This window comes from Oryctolagus cuniculus, chromosome 6 (genome assembly GCF_964237555.1).
Source record: "Oryctolagus cuniculus chromosome 6, mOryCun1.1, whole genome shotgun sequence".
Lineage (NCBI taxonomy): Eukaryota > Metazoa > Chordata > Mammalia > Lagomorpha > Leporidae > Oryctolagus > Oryctolagus cuniculus.
In genome coordinates, this window is record NC_091437.1 from 138,865,700 (window position 1) to 138,880,521 (window position 14,822).

Genomic DNA, 14,822 nt, shown 5'->3' on the forward strand with positions numbered 1-14,822 from the left:
CTTTCCCCACTTTTTTTTTTTTTTTTGACAGGCAGAGAGGACAGTGAGAGAGAGAGAGACAGAGAGAAAGGTCTTCCTTTGCCATTGGTTCACCCTCCAATGGCCGCCATGGCCGGCGCGCTGCAGCCGGCGCACCGCTGTGATCTGATGGCAGGAGCCAGGTGCTTCTCCTGGTCTCCCATGCGGGTGCAAGGCCCAAGGACTTGGGCCATCCTCCACTGTACTCCCTGGCTACAGCAGAGAGCTGGCCTGGAAGAGGGGTAACCGGGACAGAATCCGGTGTGCTGGTACCGCAAGGCGGAGGATTAGCCTAGTGAGCCGCGGCACTGGCTCTTTCCCCACTTTATGAGCTTTGTAATGAATCCCACATTGTGTGACATTAATATCCCTATTTTCAAGAAAAAATAACATACACATGTGTGCATGCATGTATTATCTACATATGAATTGAATATGGCAAATGTTAAAAATTTGTGAAATCTTAAAATTAAAAATAATAAATTTAATAAAGGATATTGAAGTTTCAGGAAAAATGAAGCTCTGTGGGTTATTAAAAACTTATCTGGGCAATGTTTTTAAACAATATTTAATTTTATCTTTTTTTTGGTTATAATAAAGTTCTTAGGGGCTATGTCACAGCAAACGGAACTGCGTTTGAAAGGGACACCTATGCTCCTAGGCTCAGTGCAGCACTAATCACAATAGCCAAGACACAGAATCAATCTAGGTGTTCATCAGTGGATGAATGGATGAAATCAGAGCAGCTTTTTCATAATGTGATTTTTTAAAGATTTATCTACTTATTGGAAAGAGAGAGAGAGAGAGATCTTCCATCTGATGATTCACTCCCCAGATGGCTGCCACAGTCAGGGCTGAGCCAGGCTGAAGCCAGGATATTCATATGTGTCTTCCACATAGGTCGCAGGGGCCCAAGCACTTGGACCATCCTCCTCTGCTTTTCCCATACAATAAGCAGGGAGCTGATCCATAAGTAGAGCTTCTATGACGCAAACCAGCATCCATATGGGATGGCAGCATCACAGATGGCTGCTTTACCCACTACAATGCAATGTCAGTCCCATGTCTGTGTTCTTTAAACAGCTGTGACTTCTGATTGCTGTTTTTACCCTGCTTTGTAAGAGTTAACTTCACACTGTCCAATCCAGAAATTCATTAATTTCCTCTCTGCAATCAAGTATTAAAGCAAGAAAATGCTTGTGAGGAATATACAAGAAAACTGTTGCAAAGTATAAAAATGACAAGAATGTGTTATAATTCTACAAGGAAAAAGACTGCTTTACTGATCTTATACTTTGTCACAGTTAAGAATACTAAGAGTTATTATTTTCTCTGTTCATTATAGTGAATGCACAACTTTGAAGTACCAAGAGAAAGAACAATTCTACTTTTAAAAAAAATAGATAAAAAATTTGCAAGAAAGCGTAGAGCTGGAAAGAGCAGAAAAAATATTTTTCTATCAGTAAAGTACCTGAAAGGCTTCCATGGTTCTATTTTCCAACCTGTCTTCCTATTGACACTTTTCTTCATTGCAGAAGGAATAATATGATTTTCTTGTTTTCTCTTCTTAGTGTTACCCTACACACCTTAACCTGGTGCTAATAATAACTGTTCTGGTTATTATCTCCTTCCACACCTCTGTGGCCCTTCCTTTAGGCCTGGAGTCACTATTTACTTTAGAAGGAAGAGCACATTGAAAGGCATGTAAAGGTGAAAATCAGGCTTTTTGTGATTGCAAAGAGTGGAAGTTAGAGCCCTTGGCACATCAGCAAACACATTGCAAGGACTTCTGAATTCCCTTGGAGGCTTACTTTCTCACAGGGTTTGGAAAGCAAAAGTGTGAATGACAACTAAGATGACATTACCATTTGGGGGACACAATTCTGCAGGTGACGTTGTGCAGGAATAAAAGAGGTGAAAGATAAATTGTTGTTGAATTGGTTTTCACACCACTGAAGGTGTATTTTAGTTTAACAGTAGTGACAATCCAGCTCCGATCTGATGACAGACGGCTGCTGGCAAGAAGATATATTTGAGACTCACTGTCAAGATATAAGCTTTCATGTTAACTGAAGAATGCTTTTCTTAAAAGAGGATTTCAGAGGATGATGGAAATAAAGAGAAATGATATTTAACACGAACATTGTACAAAGGGAGTAGTTGAGAGTCCAGAGCAGGGCTGAAGTGGGCAAAAGGGCAAATTTCCTAGGGGTGACAACTTCAAGAAAAACTAAGTCTTTAAAAAGATGGGTTGCTTTAGGCTTTAGACATTATAAAGATAGGCGTTCCAGTGAAAGTGGCAAAGGCTGACCAGCTAAATGCAAGAGAGACAGTCGTTTATAACTGACTCTCGACCAGAAAATTAGGAAAGAGAAAGAGTGAGGGTTATTTGAATATGCCATGACTATAACCAATGTTTAGCATACCGTTGGTGTCTTCACTGGAATTCTGAATTATCTGAGATCGATGAAATTAAAGAACATTATTGATGATATGTGTAACTTTGTCCTTTATCTGAGTATTTATTTGAAAGGTAGAGGATAGAGTGGGTGAGTCAGAGAGAGAGAGAGGGAGAGAGAGAGAGAGAGAGATCTTCCATTTGCTGCTTCCATTTGCTGCTTCACTCACCAAATCTCCAAATGTCCTAAACAGCTGGGACTAGGCCAATGCTAAGCTAGGACCTGGGTTTGCACATGAGTGTTAGAGACCCAGGTACTTGTAACATCATCTGCTGACTCCCAGGTGCATTAGTAGGAAGCTGGATCAGAAGAGGATGTGAAACTAAGTGCCAATACTCCCCACTGTCAGGCAGATATCACAGTGGCTGCAGCTCAGCCCAATGTGGCAAAATGACAGCCCCTACCAGTACATTTTATCACAGCTCTTTGGGGTAGCTTCTACCTCACATTACAATTTGCCTGCTATATATTTACTGAATTTTGATTCCTGCCTGTGGTTGCCTTGGCAGGGTCAGACCAAATGACTTCACAGACCTTCTAAGGTCTGCTAGCTGGACATTCCCCACCCATGGCATTGAGCAGCACATAGAGAATATCCACCCAGCTGACCCAAGACAGCCCAGAGAATGTGAGAGATAATACAATACATCTTAAAGTTTGTGGAAACGTAGAGTTAAAGATATGTTTGTTTTATTGCAAAATATATTTGAAAACCAATCATAATTTTTTCTCATAACATGAGTTTTCCATGAACTTTTTTGCGGACATGCTAGAAGCATGGATTTCAAAATTTTCACACCAAAATAAACATATGTTAATTGTATTTTCCTACAAACTTTTTGAAGTACCCTCATTCACTGTTGTTGTTCTAACCTAAGACATTTTGGGTTTGGTTTCTAACCTGGCATTTGATAACATATGGGGAACAAAGAAACCTTAATGAAACCTAAAAAATTAAATTCAAACTGTTTTCAGGGATTCCAGACCCAAATACAGAGATATTTTTTTCAAAAGTAGTACATAAGCACTGGTATTTCCAATCAGGTGGTGCTGTTTAGAGACTGAACAATTATTTGAATTTAAATAACTCACTTAAGTTCATTGAGAAGTGAAATCCAACTGGATGTTAAGAATTAATTAGTGACTTCATGTCACTTAAAGCTATTTTCTTTTCAACTTCATCAAAAGGGTAAATCTCAAATTCTTCTGATTTCCCTCTAGGATTACAAGAGCCTCTACTCCCCTAACATCCTGTATAACATTTTTCCAGTTGACTTTGAATTTGCTGCTTTCAAAAATACAGATAGAATTATGTCACAGACCACCTAATATTCTTCAGTGGCTTTCTCTTAACCTAAGAACTAAGTTCTTGTCTCCCAGCCTGACTTTCCAGGCTTCTAGGATTTGACTGTTGCTTTCATATTGCCCTTCTAGGTCATATCCATCTTCATCATATGAAGCCTGTATCCTTTACATCTGTTTGTCCCTCCATTCAAGTTTCTTTCTACCATTAAACCTTATTTCTAAATATTTTTGAAAAAAAAATGATTCCAGTATCCTTTTGAGTCACAATACCCTGCACTCAAATCTGAATCACTCGCCCTGCCTTTAAATTATCATAGTGCTAGGCATATATACCTACTGTAGCAGTTACCACACTGCATTGGTGTGCCTCCTGTGTACAGGGGATATCTTTTAGTTCTTCATCCCAGCACCCAGCTTAGAGCCAGGAACACTAGAAGATGTAGTGCTTGTTGGATGAGTAGGTGAATAATAGATGAAATGGAAAGTGCATATGAAAGTACTTTATAAAGCTCAAAATGCTTTGCAAATATTAGATTGATGATTACTCCATAATAGGTTGTAAGATGAGTTCCCATAAATAAGTTGAAACCTAAAATAGTTAAATGGCTGTATCTGAATGAAAGGAGGAAATGATTATGTATATATGCAATAGAAAATAGATCTGAGAGCTGTGTTTAACTATAAAACAAGTATAAAAATAATTTTATGTTATTAAATAACAGTATAGGTTTTTGGGAGTAAAGATCATGATACTTTTAAAATGATTTAAGAAAAATAGAAATTAAGTAAAGTTAATTACATATATGGAATAAAATAAGACATTTTAAAATTATGTTAAGTGATGTTTTCTTTAGTCATGAAACTGAATTTATTCACCAACAAAATGAGAAAATATTGAAATGCAGCTGTTGAGTGTTTCTTTAATACCAGGCATCAAACTCAGGATTTTGCAGACATTATCTGGTTTAATTCCCAGAAAAACCTATGAGACAAGGATTAGCATCATCTTTTTAAAATTAGAAAGTGAAGTCTGTCCATGTTGACATAGGTAATAACTAGCAGAAGTATTGCCAGATTTCTGGCTTAAACTCCGTATTTGGGGGCAGACATTTGTGCAGCAGTTAAAATGCAGCTTGGGACTGCTATAGCATGTGTTGGAGTGCTTGAATTTTATTTCTGGCTCTGCTCCTGCTGCCAGCTTTCTGGGAGATGGTGAGTGATGGTGTAAGTAATTGGATCCTAGTCACCCAAGTGAGAGCCCTAGATTGAGATTATAGCGCCTGGCTTCTGCCTGACCAAACGTTGACTATTGTAGGCATTAGGGAAGTGCACTAACAATTGGAAGATCTATCTCTGTCTCTCATTCTGCCTTTCAAATTAGTAAAAATAAGTAAAAGGGAAAAAGACATTTAAAATCTATGTATCACACTCCTATTTTGTTTAGTGATAATAAAGAAAAGATGAAAACTATGAAATATCCTGCACTCAAGAATATTTTAGAAATGAAGTTACCATTTTTTTTCAAGTGTTTAATGACGTTTAATGACTTTTATTTTATGTTTTTTATTTTTAAGATTTATTTTATTTATTTCAAAGGCAGAGTTACAGAGAGGCAGAGGCGGGGGATGCGGAGGGTGTGGGAGGGGAGGTCTTCCATCTGCTGGTTCACCACAGTGCCGGTCCCAGCACTGTGGTTTGACTCTAGTTGTAGCTTCCATGAATGTATGTCACATCAAGAGGCTCAATCCTGATAAAACAACAGGTGTTCCAAATATATTTCAGAACAATTGGTTGGCCATTAAATTGCTACAAAATGGTTCCTGTGGATTGAATGGTGGTCCCTCTGAGATCTATTCACAGCCAAAGAATGTGATTTTATTGGGAATTATTACTTTTCCTAAAGATTTATTTATTTATTTATTTGAAAGGCAGAGTTACGGAGAGGCAGAAGCAGGAGAGAAGGAGAAAGAGAAGTCTTCCATCTGCTGCTTCACTCCTCAGATGGTCGCAATGGCCAGAGCTGGGCTGATCTGAAGCCAGGAGCTTCTTCCAGGTCTCCCACATGGGTGCAGAGCCCCATGGACTTGGGTCATCTTCTACTGCTTTCCCAAGCCATAGCAGAGAGCTGGATCAGAAGTGGAGCAGCCAGGAATCCAACTGGTGCCCATATGGGATGCTGGAACTGCAGGCCACAGCTTTACCAAGTAGGCCACAGCCCTGGCCCGGGGAATTACTTTATTTGGAGGTGTAATTGAGATAAACATTTTGGAAAAGATCATCTTGCATTAGGGTGGGCCCCAAATCCAATAATACATATTTTTATAGAGGTAGAAAAAGAGAAGACACACAGATACATAGTGTAACAATCAGATGAAGACAGAGCACAGACTGAAATTGCTCTATCATAAACCAAAGCAATATCCAGTACTAATAGAAGCTGGAAGAGGCAAAGTAGCACTCTCTATAGCCTTTGGAGGCAGTGCAGCCTCACTGAGCTCTTGCTTTCAGACTAAGTTTGTGGTAGTTTGTGAACATATGGAAGAACCTACTTCCCATTCTCAAACACTTTCCAAGGAAAATGGCATGCTTAGAACAAAGAAGCAGGTGACTTACCTGGCTATTTAGTCAGAGAAGTCAGTAAAAGCTCCCTTGAAGAAGTGACAGTTAAGATCATACTGGAAGTGCTTCAAACAGAAGGGAAAATACTGCAAAAAAGACTGGAAGGAATAGACCATATAAAGACTAGAAATAGGGGCTGGCATTGTGGCATAATGGGTTAAGCCATCACCTGCAATGCCAGTGTCCCATATGGGCACCAGTTGGAGTCCCACTGCTCTACTTCCAATCCTGCTCCCTGCTAATGCCCCTTGGAAGGAAATTGAAGATGGCCCAAGTCCTTGGGTGCCCACACTTAGGTGGGAGACCCAGATGAAGCTCCTGGCTTTGGCCTGGCCCAGTTCTGGCTGTTATGGACAATTGGGGAGTGAACCAGTGGATGAAAGATCTCTGTCTCTAGTTTTCCCTCTCTCACTCTGTAACTCTAACTTTCAAAAACATAAAATACATATGTAAAATTAATTAATAAAAACTAGAAATTACTTAAGAGTTTCTGCTGGACAGAAAGGGAGCCTATGTGGCTAAAATGCAGTAGATGATGGAACATAGGAATCAGATATATCACAGTGAAGACAAGGCCAAAGAATATATGGTTTCAGGTGTTGTTTTCAAAGAGGTGGTATTAACTACTGTAATGTGAAGAAGAAACTGGAACCTGTGAACTTGTCTTGCAAGGCCCACACTGTCAGGATGGTGGAGCAATGACATTCTTCAAAAAGAAGCACCAGAGACAGTTTCAGTGAACATGTCCATTTAACATCAGGCACAAGCTTTTAAAGGGCAGGCAAAGAGGAGTAGCTAGTTCAGGGCAGCTTACTAATTCTAAAGGATAAAGCAGATACAGGTGCCTCTCTACTTCTCCAATCAGCTTGAAGGCCACATAGCCTATGTAGCCTTCCGAGTGGTCTTTATGGGTCCCAGCCACACCTGGGAGCTGTTTACCTGGTTGACAATCACAAAGCCCTTCAACAGGAAGCTGTGGTGGAGGTGGGGGGATGTGTCTGGGGCTCCTGCCATCTGCCAATAGCCAGGTCATGAGTGGGTGTCCCAATGTGCTTAGCCCTTGACCAGGGTTTTTCCTGGGGGGCATGGTGTGCCATACCCTCTTAACCTGCATGGGCTAGGCATGCAGTCTCCCAGCCAGGTACAGGATCACCCATAGGAACCTAAAATAGTGCAAGGTGGAAGACAAGGAAATAGGCTTTGTACTTATTGAGGAGAGGCAAGGGTGGGTTTTCATGTAGTCCCAGTTCCAGTGGTAACTTGGCTTGCTGATGGCAGTGGATATGAGAAGGGAAGGAAAGTGAGACATCAAGTCTGCAGTAAGATACTAAGGAACACAGGCGGTGTATAGAAAGTGAATAACATGGGTGGAAGAATGAAGAAATGCTCCTCTGAGGGAGAGAATTTTGAATACAGTATATGAATAATAGTGGCTTCACAATTTAAAACCATTTTGCATATGAATATCTGGTACAAGAAGCTGTAGAAAGAATGGGAGATAAAGGAGTTTTGTACTAAATTCTCTTCTAACAAGACCAATTTGCAGTTGAGTTGTTTATATCCCTTTGACTATAAGGAACAGTAATTATATACAACACTGAAACACTAAATTATTCAATTGCTTCAAATTTGTTAACCTCACCATTCATTTACTGTGTGCCCATTTTAGGTCCATCCTCTGCAACAAGACATTTTTAGATTTGTTTTAATATGGTATTATCCCAAGTGACTTTATTCAAACCTATTTCCACTTGATTCTGGGAAATATTTTTGCTCTTCTTACCAGTTCTACATAGTGGCCCTATATGCGTCCTGTTAAAGTGGATTCACTCTTTAGACAAGGTTTCTTATCAGTTTTTCACGCTTACTAAAGAGGAGATTTTTCCCCCCCAATCATGTAATAGTTGACTCTATAAATAGTATTCTGTGATTTGAGTCTTATGCTAGCTATTCAACTTAAAAACCACTGGCTGAAATGCATCTTTGAAGAATTGCTTTATTTAAAAAAAAAGAGACTGCATATTTTCTGCTTGTCTCAGTGACCTACTTTGCTTTTTAAAGCTCTCCACTAACTTATTCCTCTTATCTCCTATTTTCTCATATTATCTGTGTTCCTTTTAGCAAAAGTCTATTTTATTGTTATCTTAAATAAAGGAATACAAAGTTATAAATATCCATGAGCTGCTCTTTGCATACATGTGAATCACCTAGTTAAATTAATGAAAGACTACTCTGTATGTGAAAGGAGATGCCAGGTAAAATCAGGACTTACTGTGTCAAAGAGATAAAATGTCCCCTTGACTTCTGCTTTTTATATAATACTGTCATTTCCATAGCCTAAAATTATTTCAATAGGACACTTTTCAAAATTGGTCCACTTAGTTTTATACTCTTGAATTTGAATGCCTGAATGAAAAACTCAAAAAAATTATAAAATGAGTATGTTAGAGGAAGACAAAGTTTCAGAAGAATTCATTTACTTTATCTAGGGGAACCTCTTTAAAGTTTAAAGGAAGAATGGTCAGAGCATATAAAGAAAGGATAAATAATAAAATAATCTTCCTAGAAAGAAGTACAGTCATTCGTTAGTATCCATGGGTTTGAATTCAGAACCCTTTGTAGATACTCAAGTCCCTTATATAAAATGATATTATACTTTCATATAGCCTAAACATATCATCTTAGACTTTTAAAGTAAGCTTTAGATGGCTTAGTTTGCCTAATCCAATATAAATGACATTTAATGGTCTTCATAGTTATATTATTTAGGGAATAATGACAATAAATAATTCTATATATATTCAGTACAGACATGATTCTGGGGGTAATATTTTTGATCTGCATTTGGTTAAATGCATGGATGTGGAACCACAGATATGGAGGGATGACTGCACAGACTAAGAATGGACCTAAATTATAAAAGTCTTAAGATAAATTGTTGAATGATACAGGTGGATCCTTCTTACCATGGAAGTTTTAAGACAGGGGTCAATTTGTGGGTGCATGGCTATTTAACAAAGTCAAATGTAACACAGTCAGTGTAACGGAGAAAAATCTTGATATTCCCAAATACACCCCCCAACCCCAGCTAAGTATCTGCTCAAGTTTTTTCCAACACAATAAATCACAATACTATTCTAATACTATTACTATTGTTATTCTATCATTATAAGTAATCTATTACTATTCTAGTACTATTCCAGAGTTATACAATTTAAAACTTTACAAGTTTTATGAAATATGAAAATAGATTAAAATATTATATTTTAAAATTGATACTTTATTATTGCATTATAAGATTTTAACTATGGTATAACAAATACTACAATTGTTTGATAATCCTCACAATGCTAATAACAATGTGCATCTATGTGTAATTATACAATGTGTGCATTTTTTCTTAGTTAATTTCTGTTTGCTGTAACAAAATAAATGTGTGACTGCATGAGAAATATCAGTGGATGCATACTGAAAACAAAAAGCCTAAAAGCTGTGCTGTATTTACATCAATGTCAAAAGCAAACTATTAGAACATCTTACTGATTTCTTTTATAATCATAGTTTGTAATATATTTGGTTTTTAATAATGCCTTACGTAAATCACATTTCAAACCCTGTAATAAGTACTTACTTTTCATTATATTGATAAGGCTTTTCAAAACTTTGTGAGCTAGCTGTGTTTTTCATCTTTGTATCCAAGTGTGAAAACTACAGCTTAGAAAATTAAGTCATTTTTGCCCGAATCACTTTCAGTAAGTGGTAGAACTGGACACTAACCCTAGACATGATTTAGATCAGTTGCTGTTCAGTATGGTTGTGATAAACCGTGTGTCATATATTTAGTACCTGAAATGTAACAGGTATGAAAAAGGAAATGAATTCTTAATGTTATTTAATTTAAATCAGTCTTACTATCAAAATAAAAGGAATATAAAATAACTTATCTACTTAACACAAATTTATTTATTGGAAAGACTATAGTTAACTTCAAATATTGATTGTTGATTATCAATTTATTGCCTTATATTAAGTGCCTCAGTTGCTTCTAATATTTCACATAAACACATCACAAATCTATTGAATATGAGTGACTGGACAGTTGTATAATATTTATAAGCACAAGAGTAAAATTATAATGTGCTAATTTGAACATTTTATACAAATAGAGACAGCATGATGCTGATGTAATTGTAATAGGAAATGCAGTTGAAACACTTATTAATTAAATTGTATATCTAAAATACTTTTCAAGTTTAATAAGAAGCATGGGTAAATTTTTAAGTTAAAACAAAAAAATGCTACTTTTGCAGAATCAAGTGGAAACGCAAACCCTAACACTGAAAACATAACAGTCATTTAAAAAAGAGAAGAGAGGATGAGAGACTTTTAGAAAGCATGTAACCATTTTTTCAATGACCAGTGATGCTACTTACTGTCTCAGAATAAAATTAAAAGACTATTGTGTTGAAAAATATATGAAGATATTAAGAGATATATTTCAGTAAATGCATAGTGAATTTGATAAGCAATTTCCTCTCAATTATCTAAAAAGAACCTGTAAATTTAGTCACCTGAAATCAGAATTAAATATCATGTGCTTTTTAGCGCTTTTAAAAATAATTTGAACAGAATCTAAGCTTATATTTTTAGTCCTCACCTTTCCTTTACTGGAAAAACACAAGCCATGTATTCATGCTTTTTCTTGCAAAGGTAGTTTCCAGATCCCAAGTGGGCTGCAAGTTCTTCATCTGTAAAATGCTCAACACTCTCTGGAGATATTTGCCAAATTGTAGGCAAGTAAGTGGGTGGTTTAATTGTCGAGTAAAGAAGAATTGAGTACAATTTTTCTCTGGAGTGCCTGGGAACCTACCAGAACTCTGAAGAGGGGACTGACGTTTGGGTACAGATCAAATGGAATGGAAACTAGATTAGTCCTCTGGGAGTTGAGGCAGCTACATCTACAGCTCTTGCAGGATGGTAATCCAGAAAGAATACAGGAAGGAGATAACAGCAAATATGTATCTTGTCATTGCCATAATCTGAATAAGAAGAAGCACTTAAATAAAATTTTATGTTCTGTTTCTGAACAATCATGTCTTATAAAGCATAGTGCTTATTGTAAATAATGACTTATCCTAAATTTAAAAGGTTATACACTTGAAAATAACTTTCTGAAAGTCTACTCCTTTGTATATGGAAAGCATGTTCAAGCATAAGATTATGAAACCAAACATGTGTACCTTCAAAGTAGAATAGGCTGTTGTGAACTGGCTTGAATATACCTGTCACATTATAGGAAATTAGACTCCTAAGCAGGATGGGTTTAGTTTTAATTTTAAGTAATTAAAGAGACAGGGAGAAAGAGAGAGAGAGCTCTCCAATCTGCTATTTCACTCTCCAAGTGCCCTTAACATCTGAGGCTGGGGCAGCCAAAACCAGGCGTAGGGAACTCAATCCAGGTCTCCCATGTGAGTGTCAGGGACCCACTACATGATCCGTCATGATTGCCTCCAAGGGTTCACATTAGCAGAAAGCTGGAATCAGGAGCAGACCTGGAACTCAAACCTGATCACTGCAACATGACATGTGGGTATCTCAAGCAGTGTCTTAACAACGAGGCCAAATGCTTGCCCCCAAATTTATGGGTTTGCATATATTTTGTACTTAGGACTTATTTTATCGCTGATCCTGTTTTTTTTTTCTTTTTAATATATTTTCTGCTTACACAGGATTTTTTAAAAAGATTTTATTTATTTATTTGAGAGGTAGAGTAACAGACATTGAGAGGGAGAGACAGAGAGAAAGCTCTTTCTCCCATTGTTTCACTCCCCAGATGGCCGCAATGGCCGGGGCTGCACGAATCCAAAGCCAGGAGTCAGGTGCTTCTTCTTGGTCTCCCTTGTGGGTGCAGGGGCCCAAACAATTGGACTACCTTCTACTACTTTCCCAGGACAAAGCAGAGAGCTGGATTTGAAGAGGAGCAGTCAGGACTAGAACCAGTACCCATATGGGATGCTGGGACTACGGTGCCAGCCCCAATGGGAGGTTTTATTTTTATAATATGTATAATAATTTTTTTAAAAAGATTTATGTATTTATTTGAAAGTCAGAGTTACACAAAGAGAGAAGGAGAAGCAGAGAGAGAGAGAGAGGTCTTCCATCCTCTGGTTCACTCCCCAACTGGCCACAACAGCTGGAGCTGTGACCATCCAAAGCCAGGAGCCAGGAGCTTCCTCCAGATCTCCCACACCATGCAGGGGCCTAAGGACTTGGGCCATCTTCTACTGCTTTTCCAGGCCATATCTGGATTGGAAGTAGAACAGCCGGGACTTGAACTGGTGCCCATATGGGATGCCAGCACTTCAGGCGTCAGTTTTACCCGCTATGCCACAGTGTCAGCCCCCACAATATGTATAATTCTTTTCAAGAAGAATCTTTGAGAATTCTAGGACAGTGGATAGAGTGGTGGGATTTAGTAGTGACATTCAAAACAGAGGCAGTATAAGGTTGGTGATAGGAGTACTACTAGCTCTTGGGTCTGGCATAGTGGGTAAAACCACTGCGTGCCATGGTGGCACTCATATGGACGCCAGTATGTGTCCTCGCTGCTCTACTTCCAATCCAGCTCTCTTCTAATGGCCTGGGAAAAGCAGCAGAAGGTGACTCAAGTGTTTTGGCCCCTGCCATCCACGTGGGAGACCCAGATGGAGCTTCTGGCTCCTGCTTTGGCCTAGCCCAGTACTGATCGTGTTGGCCATCTGGGGAGTGAACCAGCGGAAGGAAGATCTCTCTTTCTCTGTCCCTCCTTCTCTCTCTGTAACTCTGACTTTTGCAATAAATAAATAAATCTTTAAGAAACAAAACAAAAAGAGTACTAGCAGACCAGAGTTTAAAATCCTCTTCATCCACGCATAACTATAGGACTTGCGCTTGTTCCTTAGCCTCTAATTTTCTTTTTTTTAAATATTTTATTTATTTATTTGAAAGAGAGAGTTACAGACAGTGAGAGGGAGAGACAGAGCCTCTAATTTTCTTTTAAATCAAATATTAAAAGGTGACGTAATGACAACATTTAACTCATAATGATCTATAGATAAATTAGAACATCAATAAATTTCTACAGTGCCTACAAACATTGGTTTGGTTATGACAGCTTTGTAGAATGTTATATATATTTTGTGTATCAAGTGATATAGTGACAAACACAGGGATACACGTAAAATTGAGCAAATTATAGACAATTATTACTTAATTTCTCAAGGAAATGTCTTGAGAGTCAGAGAAACCAAAACATATAATAAAATGATGAGTATTTAAATATCATTTTACTAAAAATAATTTACTTTTTATAAGTAATAATTGAATATCTTTAATCAGGAAAAATTAGCACTTAGGAAATTTCTAAATTTCATATATTTTGTGTTAGATGGCAACCTTAAAAAAGATTATATAACAGTAACTGAAAAGCTCCATCTGCTGGCTTCAGATTTCACTGCAAATTCATTGTAATCGTGTCACTTTCTGATTTTACACCCCTTCCTTCAATGATAATTATGCATGTAATTGCTGCTGCACTCATAATGTTTTACTTTTGTATTTTAAATTCAGTGCTCAAATATTAATAAACAAAATTACTAATAGAAAAGACACATATACCATTATATAAACCCATATTTTTAACCCATGACACTTTTGTAACTGGATGTTAAAGCACCACAATTAATTATGTCAATGGAAGAAGATACTATGATGTATAGATATCCCTAAATAGTCTTAAAAAGAGTATTTTCTTATAATGTTCATAAATGCTCTTATTAGAATATTTCTATCTTTCTTACAGCAGAAAAAAGATAATTTGCTGTATGAGACTCACTTCACTGAAACTCCATGTTTTCAATCAGTTGTCACAAAAAGTTAATCTAAAGCTATCATGTGGCTTTAAAAACAATTGAGAACTAATGTAGTCTTAGTAGTACCACAGGTTACCTAGAATACAAATGGTAATTTTAGGCAACTCAGAATTTATGACATTTATAACAACAATATCCACTTACAGGCTATAAGGCATGAATCATATGGGCGGAACACAGGATTCCTACTTCATTAGTGACAGGAAATATAGTTCTAATACAAGCAAATCACATGTTACAGTAGCCAACCTAAGCTACACTCAGTGCTATGTCTAGGTATGCTGTAGATGTATATTAAGAATTAGGTTATTTCAAGGGAAAATTTAGATAGATTTTAATAAATATATCTCTAAGCTCTATTTGGCAAGAATGCATACAAATAAGTTAGTCAGCTGAGTCTACATCTTTTTAATGCATCAAAAGAAACAGTTTGTGAAGCTAAGAATGAAAAATGGAACATTGTGATTCCTAAAGTTGTATTTATGAAAGATGTGAACTTTGTATACTTTAA

At 37.2% G+C, this 14,822-nt stretch overlaps 1 protein-coding gene across 5 annotated transcripts in view; it reads right to left on the reverse strand.

Moving 5' to 3' along the window:
* Positions 1–14,822, reverse strand: part of CSMD3 (CUB and Sushi multiple domains 3) — a 1,302,111-nt gene that overhangs the window by 1,187,174 nt on the left and 100,115 nt on the right. The gene's annotated exons all lie outside the window — the stretch shown is intronic.